The sequence below is a fragment of the Lissotriton helveticus genome, chromosome 3_1, assembly GCF_964261635.1.
Source record: "Lissotriton helveticus chromosome 3_1, aLisHel1.1, whole genome shotgun sequence".
NCBI lineage: Eukaryota > Metazoa > Chordata > Amphibia > Caudata > Salamandridae > Lissotriton > Lissotriton helveticus.
Window position 1 is genome coordinate 1,821,505,477 of NC_136061.1, and position 12,536 is coordinate 1,821,518,012.

A 12,536-nucleotide genomic window follows, 5' to 3' on the forward strand; every position below is an offset into this window, starting at 1 on the left:
CTTGAGGTCGGTGGGGTCGGCAGAAGGCTTCTTTAGTAGAGCGCTGAGTTCGGCGTGCTTCCAACTCTCCGGGAAGGTAGCGGTGTCGAAGGAGGTGTTGATGATGTCCCTCAGGTGGGGTGCGATGACCGCGTCTGCCTTGTTGAAGACGTGGTGAGGGCAGGGGTCGGTCGGAGATCCGGAGTGGATGGAGTTCATCGTGCGGATGGTGTCTTCAGTGCTGATCGGGGTCCAGGCGCGGAGGGTGGTGGTGGGGGGCGGTGGTTCAGTCGTGGCGTGCGTTGGTTGAGTGCTGAATCTGTTGTGTATGTCCGCGATCTTGTTGTGGAAGTAGGAGGCGAGGGAGTTGCAGAGGTCTTGCAAAGGGGTGATGTCATTGTTTCCGGCGTTTGGGTTGTCTTGTAATTTGCGTATGTTCTTGAAATCAAGAACTCTTGTGTTTGTGCAAAATAATTTTTAATCCTTTTCTTTAGACAAGGTTCCAATGCAAGTGAACAATATTATGAACAGCCAACACGTGTTTCACCCCTTCTCAGTGTGCAGTCCTGAGGCTTTCTCCAGGCTGATATCATGGGCAACATAAAGTACAACGAAAGACAACAACATGTATGTACAATAGGTCTTGTCAAGAACAAAGCAGACAGGGGGAGAGGGACAAGAAAAGAGTAGATAGGAAAATAAAAGAGGATTTAACCCCAGAGAGTAGGATGCAAGGGTGTAGGGAATACTTAAACAATATGTTCTGGTGTAGCAAGAGCCTAATTATATCACATAAAAAGAGAGATACAGGGCATTAGTGGGTTCACGCCAGCCCTTAGTTACTGATCAAATCACAAAATCGTCATGACACCCCAGTATTTCACTCAGTACGCTATTTAGCTAAACATAAGAGAGAGAGAGAGAGAGAGAGAGAGAGAGAGAGAGAGAGAGAGACACGTATTGATATCCCAGCTAGCGCAATCTATTTTTCTCCCAGTTTTTTGGCAATACCAAGAATTGGACGAGGATGGCTCACTCACGTAATGTGACATGCCTCATCATTTGTCATCTCCTCCCACCCTGGTAAGATGGTACTTCCCAGATGGACTCAACCTCAGGCTGGGGCTTACCCGAGGGAGATCTTAGATATTACTTATCTTTTCTGGATAATACTATGATCCAGTTGGCAGGTTAAAAATATCTTAGGATAGAACACAAAAGTGCCCTTTTATTCAGGTGACATCCTAGATATATGAAATGGTTACTAAAGGGGGAACTATAGGAGGCATGTGTGGGTGTAATGCCCATTATGCGTCTCTGTATATAGAAAAGTATCTAAACCTCTATATTACAGGTAAATTGGTTTTCCAACATGTGTCGGTCTATGGTTGGCCTAGTTGCCGATGGCATTCATCAGGGCTGTCTCTGTGAGTCCCTATACTGCAAGTAGTCAGTGCAGAGTGATCATAGAGAAAAATATTGTGTGAAATGAGAGGACCTACAACTCACATAAGGTTTTTTTGTATTTGGAATTAACCTAAAGATCCAAAAGATAAAGAAAAATAGCAAAAGACACACCATAAATATAATAATAAACAATGAAAGAGGAAGAAAATTTACACAAACCCTCTATGTTTGTGGGATTCAATTAATGTTGTGCCCCGATGTGGATCATAAATTAAAAAACTTAGCACTAAGTGACAGTATACCAAATGTGATCTGGTGATTTACAAAATAGAAATATTCTTTGACAGGACATGCATAAGTGCCATAGACACATGTGAAGACATAGTGATTATTTCTACCTAATCTTTTAGCTCTACTTGCTGCATTGTCTGTTCAGGGTGATTCTCTCCAGTAGTCACACTCTGGTTACACGGATATATGTGGACTTGTTAATGATAAAACATAAAGGTTTTTTAAACGTTATCTCAACACTGACCTCTGTTCCACAATTAGAGCCCAGGGACTTTGTTGTGCTTTTTAAAGATTTTAGTAAAATCCTTCTTTCAACTTACTTTGTCAAGGATGAGTACCCACGTATATCCTACCAGTGCCCCTACGAACAGCCGTCTGGTGGAGATTCCTACACTGTAAGTGCTTCCTTATGAACTGCCGTGGTGTAGCAAGAGCCCAACCCAGAAAAAGTTAAGAAATAATCATTCAGTATTGAAAAGGCAAACCGAAGATTTCATCATGTAGTACAGTACAGAGGTCGGTATACAGCCATTAGCTTCTTTTACAATTTTCATACAAACAGGTGGTGAATTTCAATACCCAAACTATCTGATTTCAAGAGCTATGCTGACAAATTCAGCAATGTTATACTTGGATGTTGGATTTGCCCCTGAAGTATGGTGAGGAGATTTGGTTAGTCTATTGGAGGCACAGTGAGGCTTCATCTGTGGTTGAGATGGGAGGGGGGGTTAATGTTGGGTGTAGGCCCACTGGGGAATTGTCGACGTTTCGACCCTAGCGCAAAAGGGCAAATAGACTCTTCTGCTGCGGATCTTCCTCAGGACAGGGGAAGGGGGCCCAAAAATGTTCATGGTAAGATGCAATCAGTCCCAAAGTATACTCAGTCAAAAAATCCTGTGAGAACTACACGGTTGGGTCGAGATCAGCAAAACACACAAGATGATGGACGGAATGTTGCACAGTGGAAAAACATTCACCTCCAGTCACAGATCTGGGTTTAATCCATCGTTATTTTGCTCACCACACCACCCAAGTTCAGACATGGCCATATGCAAATCAGTCTTGACCCTGTGCCTCTTGGGAACAGTCCAGACCAAACTGCCAAGCCATGTCTTTCCTGTACCAGAATCAAGCATCCTAGGACCGGTTTCGGGCTATCAGCCTTCATCAGCCAGGATAGCTTGACTCCAGTGGGGTAGTGAGCATGGGACCCACGTCTGGGCATACCCTTTCCACATAGGGTGAACAGCAAAACACACAAGAGAATGGACGGATTGTTGCACAATGGCAAAACATTCACCCCCAGTCACAGATCTGGGTTTAATCCATTGTTATTTTGCTCACCAAACCACCCCAGTTCAGACATGGCCATATGCAAATCAGTCTTGACCCTGTGCCTCATGGGAACAGTCCAGACCGAACTGCCAAGCCATGTCTTCCCTGGACCGGAATCAAGCATCCTAGGACCGGTTTCTGGCTATCAGCCTTCATCAGCCAGGATAGCTTGACTCCAGTGGCGTATTGAGCAAGAGACCCACGTCTTGGCATACCTTTCCCACATAGGGTGAACAGCAAAACACACAAGATGATGGACGGAATGTTGCACCATGGCAAAACATTCACCCCCAGTCACAGATCTGGGTTTAATCCGTTGTTATTTTGCTCACCAAGCCACCCCAGTTAAGACATGGCCATATGCAAATCAGTCTTGACTCTGTGCCTCATGGGAACAGTACAGACCGAACTGCCAAGTCATGTCTTCCCCGGACCGAAATCAAGCATCCTAGGACCGGTTTCTGGCTATCAACCTTGATCAGCCAGGATAGCTTGACTCCAGTGGCGTAGTGAGCACGGGACCCACGTCTGGGCGTACCCTTCCCACATAGGGTGACCAGCAAAACACACAAGATGATGGAGGGAATGTTGCACAATGGCAAAACATTCACCCCCAGTCACAGATCGAGATTACCCAACGTTACCGCTGTAGCGGCGTCGGTACTTTACTCATTAGCTGCCATCGTGGGGTTCCAATATTCTTAGAAATCCGTGTCTGTCAGACCGCATCCGTCGGTGTCTCACCAGAGTGCTGAGGACGACCCTCAGCAGAGGAGTCTACTTGCCCTTTTGCGCTAGGGTCAAAAACTCGACAAACCCCCAGTGGGCCTACACCCAACATCAATTCCCCTCCCATCTCAACCACAGATGAAGCCTTACTGTGCCTCCAATGAAATAACATTCTTCTATTACTGCAATTGAGATCAGGGGTAGACCCAATACTGTAGGGATACCGGCCATGTAGAGAATTTTTACCGGATCCCATCCGCTTCAAAAGTTTTAATTGTACTTTTCTAATGCTTCTTGATGATCTTCATCTTCATATTCTATCTTACACATGAGCACCTACTTTCACTTCTTTCTCATCCCCAGAAAATAACTGTAACAATAATATTACATGTTGCATATTATGCTTTTATGTATACTGTTCATTCTATAAATAGAAATCACGATTGAATAAAATGAAGATTATGGCTAAATAAATTATGGGTGGCCTCTTAAACTGTGAACTCTCCCCTGTGGAATGCACCTTTGCACTATATGTTTTCGGCTGTATGAATTAATTTAATTAACATACTCTTTTTTGAAAATAACATTGAATATGGTTAGGGCTGTCTAGGACCATTGTTTTTCTTACCGATGGAAACCCAGGTCCTTTTACCCCATTTACTATAATGGCCCTAATTTTAACAGCGCATCTGTAACAATAGTCTATAACTGTGCTAGTGTTTGAAAAGGACCTCCCTGTAAAAGATTCCTCTTTCTGCCCCTCTAATATAGAGATCGTTTGGCTGGTAAAGTCATAAACAACCTGTCGAGCCATCCGGTGTGCAGCCATGACCATTGGTTCGCAATTAACTACTACGATGACCTTATATGCAATCTTGCATTTGGGACAATTGTAAATACAGACTGTAATGGAGTCGAACAGTGAGGGAGGTTGTTGATCAGTGGGTGACATCTGTCCTTGATGGAGAACAGCCTCTGCTCCGAAGGACATGCATGGAGACCACATTTTTGCAGCATGGAGACAGTCTTTTGAAAATCCTGTTTCAGTTCGGACTGGATGTGGAACTTGGAGAAACCAGTCATCTAGAAATAGATTAACAGGACTATATTTAAATGAGCTGGTGCTGCTTCCATACACCTTGAGAATATGTTTGGTGCTGATTTCAGGCTGAATGATAGGACTGTCTACTGGAAATGTGAGCGTCCAACCACAAATCTCAAATGCTTACTGCTTTGTTATGCTAATGGTATCCCTCAGGGGCTCTTAATGGTCAAGCCCACTGTTGGGCACAATGCAGTGACCACTCACATAAACGGAACACACCAAGATAGATCTCCACGTTTAAGGGGAATAATAAGTAGCATACACTCTTCAGAGAAAATGAAAACTGGCAGGTCTCTCACGCTTCCCTCTACAACAATTATGCCAATTCACATAAGGAGCGTTAGGAGTCAGACAACCCTGTTGGACTAACTCATCTGCAGGGTGGAATACTTTATATAGATATCGAACCCTACCCTGTCCCTAGAAATAGATACAGATGCAACTACGCATACAGTTGTTGGTATTTTACAACTGTCATTTATTCCATTATAAAACTTGCCTGTCAAAATGATGATAATTATTATTAATACAGTCATAGCCTAAAACAAAACAACATTAAGAAAACCCCAAGTTTGTCCCTACAGTCTCTCCAATAAATGTTTGCCTATACATGTACATGTAAAGATGAATGTGGTTAGAAATGGGGTCTCTAGTTCGCAGAGGTATGTTACGTTATGTTATGTTAAGATAGTTTGTAAAGCGCGCAGCTGCCCCAGCAACTGGGTGTCCCAGCGCTTAGCAACAATAACACCAATACTGCAAGAAAATCCCACACAGCTAAAAGAAACAAGGGGGCAGGGAAGAAAGGAGTAGAAGAGGAAGGCTTACTGCGAGAACAAATAGGTCTTTATCGCTTTCCGGAAGGTCAAGTAATTATCCATGCTCCGGATATGAGACGGAACGTCATTCCAGAGCTTGGAAGCCAGAGCGCGAAACGAGCGGTCGCCAGCACAGGCCCTCTTCACATGTGGTATAGAAACCAAGAGTTTACCAGCAGAGCGCAAATGACGCCGGGGAGTGTAAAATGAAAGCAGGCCAGATATTATGCCAGAGGTGGGAGATTTCAAGATCTTAAACGCAAAGCAAAGAGATTTCAACTCCACCCGTCTCTCCACAGGTAACCAATGTAGCCGCCCAATGGTGCTAGAGGTGGAGCAACGACTGAGCATGGCAAGAAGCGTTCTTGGGGCGACAATCTGGACCCTCGGAAAGTCTTGAGGTCTCGGTCTGGATGTATGACGTTACAACGCATACTTTTACAACGCCTACCTTTACATCGCACGTTTTACAACGCAACTGTCTAGTGAATAGTTTAAATTACTATTCCAACTCCAGTCCCCGTGGATAGTAGGGAAGGTGTTGGATAGTACATTAAACCTATTCCCTATCCTAGAGCGCCCCCCAGCGCAATGCGTTGTATTAGTTTGCATTGTAAAAGTTGCGGCGTCGTAAAGGCACTGCGTGGTAAAAGTTGTGTTGTAAAGGTTGTTCACCCTCGGTCTTATTGACCCAAGGTAGAGCACACTGGTGTAATCCAGTCTAGAAAGGACAGATGCTTGCGCAATGGTCTGCCAAATAGAGGGATAAAAAAAAAACAGCATGGGTCTAAGGCAACGTAAAATGCCAAGACAGGTCGCCGCCACCCTCTTAGTTTGAGTTTGAAAGCTCAATGCTAAGTCAACCCAAACACCCAAGTTTTTACCACCTTTTTTGGGATAGGGGCGGGGTCCTAGGGAGGAGGGCCACCAGTGCCAGCTCCAAAGCTCATGATCCTTCCCAACCAGCAAGACCTCGGTCTTGCTGGCGTTGAGCTGTAGGCAGTTGGCAGTCAGCCACTCTGCTACAGCCGCTAAGCCACTTTGGAACTTGGCCACATCGTCCTGACAGTCATTGGAGAGGGCGACTACAAGCTGAGTGTCATCAGCATATGACACAATCGTCAGCCCTCTCCTTTTGGCTGGCAAAGCCAGCGGCAGAACATGCAAGTTAAAAAGTGTAGGGCTTAGCGCAGAGCCCTGAGGGACCCCCTGTTTGATGGGATACATCCTAGAAGAAAAAGGGGGAGCCGAAACTTGGAAAAACCTGTCTGAGAGCAAAGAAGAAAGCCAGGTCGGGGCGGAGCCCGCAATGCCAGCCTCCTTCAGCCTTCGACTCAGGATATGATGCAAGACCGTGTCGAAAGCGGCACTGAGATCCAGTGCCGAGGACCGCCCCTCATCCAGAGCAGCTCTCAGATGTTCAGATACGGCTAAGAGGGTTGATTTAGTGCTGAGGTTGTGACGGAAGCCACACTGAGAGGAGTCCAAGATGTGATTTTCCTCCAGGTAGTTAGAGAGAATGGTATTAACATGTGCCTCTGTGATTTCAGAAATTAAAGGCAACAGAGAGGTGGGACGAAAATTCTCTAACTTGGTCGGGTCAAGCGTGGGCTTCTTTAGGAGCAGCATAACAATGGCCTGCTTCCAAGACCTGGGGACAATGGCCCTTGCCAGAGACAGGTTGATGAACTGGCCCAGCGGTGTCAGAAGAACAGGCAGTATTCTCCTCAGATGTTCCGGCTTCATGGGATCGGTAGGGGAGCCAGATTTAATCGTCCTGCAAAGTATGGTAAGCCCTTCTTCAGTAATAGGAGGAAAAGTGACTAATGCATGAGCAGAAGGAGATAAATCCTCATGGTCGCTAGCTAAAACCGTAGGAGGGAAGGTTTTTATAGATGTTCTCTACCTTATTTATGAAAAAAGTGGCTAGGTCCTCGCAGTGCTCACCAGACTTACCTTTAGGTATCTTGGGTGCCCCTGCATTTTTCAGAGTGGTAATGATTGAAAAGACCTTCTTGGTGGGGCTCTGACTGTTTCTAATCTCCTCGGAGAAAAAAGAAGCCTGTGCTTTCTAAACAGCCCTGTGATATTTTTTTATAGCTGATTGGTAGTTGCCTTTCAAGATAATATCAAAGTCATGCCTCCACTACCGTTCCAGTCGTTTACATGCTTTACGCATGGAAGAAAGGGTACCATTGTACCAAGGATTAGACTTGGTGCTTCGCCCCTTCGACCACTTGGCCGGAACCATATCGTCCAATGGGTGTTTAAGCCAGTTGGTAAAAGCATCCCTGGCCAGATCAGGCTTATCTGGCCAGCAAGGCAAGCTTGATGAAAGTTAGGTGTAGAGCTGGTCAAAATTCAATTTATGCCATGGAAGGCGAAGAGTGCAATACTGATGGAGCCTACAAGATGACACCCCTAAGAGCTCCATAGTGATCAAATAATGATCTGTCCAGTCTAGAGGAGTGGAGGTTAAAACAGAGAGACCCGTGAGATTAGAGAAAACAGGGTCCAACAAGTGGCCCGCAGAGTGAATAGGTCCAGAAACCAGTTGAAGCAATTGGCAGGCTGCAAGGTCTGTGGTGAAGTTAGCCACCTCAGGATTGTGTGGGTTGTCAAGGTGAAGATTTAGATCACCAATGACCAAAAAGTTGGTATATCTCACCACCAAGTTACCTACTAAATCTGCCAACGCAATCCTTCCCTCCTTGGAGGGACCCAGAGGACGATAGACTATTAGCCCAGATAAAGTGAATTTAGGATTAAAAGTAATCCCAAAACGGCCACACCTTGTCAAAGGAGGGACCACCACTCTAGTGGGGGTACGCTGGATACACACTAAAAGATATCCTGTGCTCACCCTCTGGTAGCTTGGCACAGCGCAGTCAGGCTTATCTAAAGAGGCAATGTGTGAAATATTTGTGCAACACACACACAGTAACACAATGAAAACACCACTAAAGACTCGATACAGGTTTAGAAAAATAGACAATAATTTTATTAGTAATTCAAGACCAAAATGACAAAAATCCAAAAAGTAGAACCGAAGTTAAGAATTATAAAAGATTGAATCAAAATATACTGCTTAGAGTCATAAAGTGCCAACTGGGGAAATCTGGTCACGCTAGACCGGTGTAAATCCGAAGTTCAGGCTGACCGTGAAGGAGAGCAGACTGGCTACAGGACTCACGCACGTCGTGCTAAAAAAGTACCTTGTATGGAGGAAGCATTGATGTTGAAGACCTGATGTGTGGAACAGGGCAGGTGATGCATCAGTTCCAATCCGCGCGGTCTAGTCAATAAAGCCCTTTGCGATGCATCGTCATCGCCAAGCCGCGCAGTCCATCGTCATCGAGACACACAGTCTGTTGAATCAATGTCGCTGAGCAGCAGCTGCGTCGGCGTTGAAGGGCGATGCATCAGTTTCGGTTGATGCAATGTCGTCTATGCATGGCTTCTGCTGGGCCAGCACAGAAACAAGCAAATCCAAGGGCCCATGACTGGATTGGCACCATTTGGCAAGGCAGGACTCACAGATGGCAGAGTCCAGATGCTGTTACATGGGTGCAGGAAGTCTTTGATGGCCGTGAGGCTTCAGAACAGGACGCAAGCCAGCAAGCTCTTGTAGTCACTCTGGGTTCAAGAGGGATGGGTCCAGTCCTTTTAACACAGCAAGGCAGAGGGTAGCAAGCAACTGGCAACAGGCAGCAAATTAAGTAGAAAAGCAGTTCTTCCAGAGCAGCAGCCTAGCAGAGTGGTAGTCCATGTAGCAGCACAGCAGTTCTTCTTTCTGGTAGAGTTCTTCATAGGCCCAGTAGTGTACTGTCTTGGTAGGCTCAGAGACCCAGTACTTATACCCAGTTGTGCTTTTGAAATGTGAGTCATTTCAAAGAAGGGTCTTTGAAGGGCACACCTGTCCTTTCTTCCCAGCCCTGGCTCCAGACTATCAGTAGTGGGTAGTCAGCCCTTTTGTAGGAAAGAGGACATTCCCTATTCAGATGTAAGTAATGTTAAATCCAACTTTAGCAGTAAAGGGTATTTATCAATACCATGCCAAAGATATAAAACATGATTCAACCCTCCTTTCTAATAAGGAATTATAGCTTAAAAGTGTATTAAGGAATTCCAAATGTTAACCTATGAGAGGAGTAGGCCTCACAGTAGTGCAAAATTAATGAATGAAAGTTAACTGTCCTACCTGGTACTTACACAGCCCCCTGCTCAATGGGTTACCTTGGGCCTACCTTAAAGGTGACTTATGTATAATAAAAGAAGAGCTTAAGGCGTGGCAAGTAGTTTTAAATGCCAAGTCGTAATGGCAGTAAACTGAACACACAGGCCCTGCAATGACAGGCCTGAGACAGGTTTGAAGGGCTACTTGTGTGGGTGGCACAATCAGTGTTGCAGACCCCCTAGTAGCATTTAGGTTACAGGCCTTAGGTATATGGTATACCACTTTACAAGGAACGTACAAGCAAATTAAGTATGTCAAAGCAGATGCACTGTAGCACTGGTCAGCATTGGTAAACTGCTCAGAGTCCTACAAAAGCAATCAGCACAAAGAGGAGGTAAGCAGGCAAAACGTTTGGGGGAAGTCTACCCTAAGGATAATAGGTCTAACACGTGTTCCCACCCAACTCAATGTGAGGAGATCTACCCAACCTCCAGGGAGTTCTCATCACTAAGGTGGAAAAACCTGGATAGACCATCAGCATTGGCGTGGTCTACCCCTGGTCTCTGTTCCCCCCTAAAGTCCAAATCCTGTAGGGAAATGGATCACCTCAACAAGTTTTGGATTCTCACCACTCATTGGCAAGAGCCCCCTGAGGGACATGCGGTCAGTCTAAATCAGGAAGTGAGTACCAAACAGGTGTGGCTACACTACATCAAAAGCTTCTCTTTCTACAGCAGTCCACCTTTGTTCCCTGGGAAACAACCTCCTGGAGATTAAGGCTACAGGTTGATCTAGGCCCTCTTCATTTAGCTGTGAAAGTACAGCCCCTATGCCATTTTCTGAGGCATCTGTTTGCACGAAAAACTCCTGGAAGAAGTCATGGGCCTTAAGCACATGGTCTGTGCACATGGCCTACTTAAGGGAGTCAAGTGCTTTTTTGACATGCCTCTGTCCAAATCATAGTTCTGGGCTGCTTCTTAAAAGTAAACTCGTCAAGGGGGCAACAACTGTGCCATATTCCTTAACAAACCTCTTGTAGTACCCAGTGAGGCCCAAGCATGCTCTGACCTCAGTCTCTGTTTTGGGGGTCTCACAGGCCATTACAGTCTTTATCTTGGCCTGGAGGGGCTCCACCTTACTCCTGCCGACCATGTGTCCCAAGTACACCACAGACCCCTGCCCTATTTGGCACTTACTGGCCTTGATCATCAGTCCTGCCTGTTGCAGAACTTGGAGTACTTACTGGAGGTGAACAAGGTGGTCATTCCAGCTGCTACTGTAGGCAACTATGTCATCCAGATAGGCAACTGAGAAGGCCTCCATACCAGCAAGGACCTGGTTCACCAACGTCTGGAAGGTGGCGGGCATTTTTTAATCCAAAGTGCGTCACCCTTAACTGGTAGTGGCCCTCTGGAGTGGAGAAGGCTGACCTCTCCTTGGCTCCTTCTTTTAGAGCGATCTGCCAGTATTCTGATGTAAGGATAAAGGTTCTTAAGTACTGGGCAGCCCCTAAACAGTCAATCAACTCATCAACCCGGGGGATGGGATGAGCATCTGTCTTAGTGACTGGGTATAGCCCTCTAAAATCCACACAGAACATTAGTTCAGGAGTGGTGCCCGGTGGGGCAGCTTTTGGTATCAGAAACACAGGACTGGATCATGGGCTACTGGAGGGTTCTATCACCCCCAATTCCATCATTTTAGAAAATTCACTCTGAATGATGGCCCTCACCATCAGACAACCTATAGGACTTATTCTTGATAAGGAGTTTGTCTCCTGTGTCCACATCATGGGTACACAGGTGGGTAGTCCGAGGGTTGAGGGAAAACAGAAAGGAGTACTGCTCCAACACTTGGTGGCAGTCCCTCTGCTGTTCAGGAGTCATACTGGGGGACAGGATTACTCCCTCAATAGATCCATTGTTCGTCTTCAAGTCTGAGGTCAGGGAAAAGTTCACTCTCCTCCTCTTCTTCTCTATCTGTCAGCAACAGCATGGTGAGCTCTGACCTATCAAAGTGGGGCTTGAAGTGATGGAAGTGGAGCATCTTGTTGGGTTGCCTAGGGGTCTTGATGTCCACCAGGTATGTGAACTCAACTTTTCTCCTTCCCCTCAATCATCTCATAGGCCCAGTCCAATGGTCCTGGAGGGCCCAGGTCTCCACCGGTACCATCACCCACACTTTCTGGACAGAAGTCAAATCCACAGTGGTAGAATTTTTGTCCTATCACTGCTTCATGACATCCTGGCTGGCTTCTAAGTTGTTGGAAGCTTGCTTCCATAACGTAGCCATTTGGCTTCTGAAAACCAGCATATAGCTCACCTCATCCTGGGGAATCTTCCGGGGAGCTTGCTTCCACCCCTCCTGACAGGGTGCCCATACAGAAGCTCAAAGGGGCTGAAGCCCACTACCTTCTGTGGTACCTCCCGCTAGGCAAACAACAGGCATGGCACAAGGATACCCAACTTAATCCTCAAGGCTTTAGGCAGGCCTGTAATCATGCCCTTCAGGGTCTTGTTGAATCTCTCAACTAGCCCATTTGTTTGTGGGTGGTAAGGAATGGAGAACTTGTAGGTTACCCCACATTCTTTCCACATTGACTGCATATAAACAAACATGAAGTTAGTGCCCCGATAAGAAACCTTATCCCTGGGGAAACCCACTGGGTAAAAATCCCCATCAAGGCCTTTTCCAC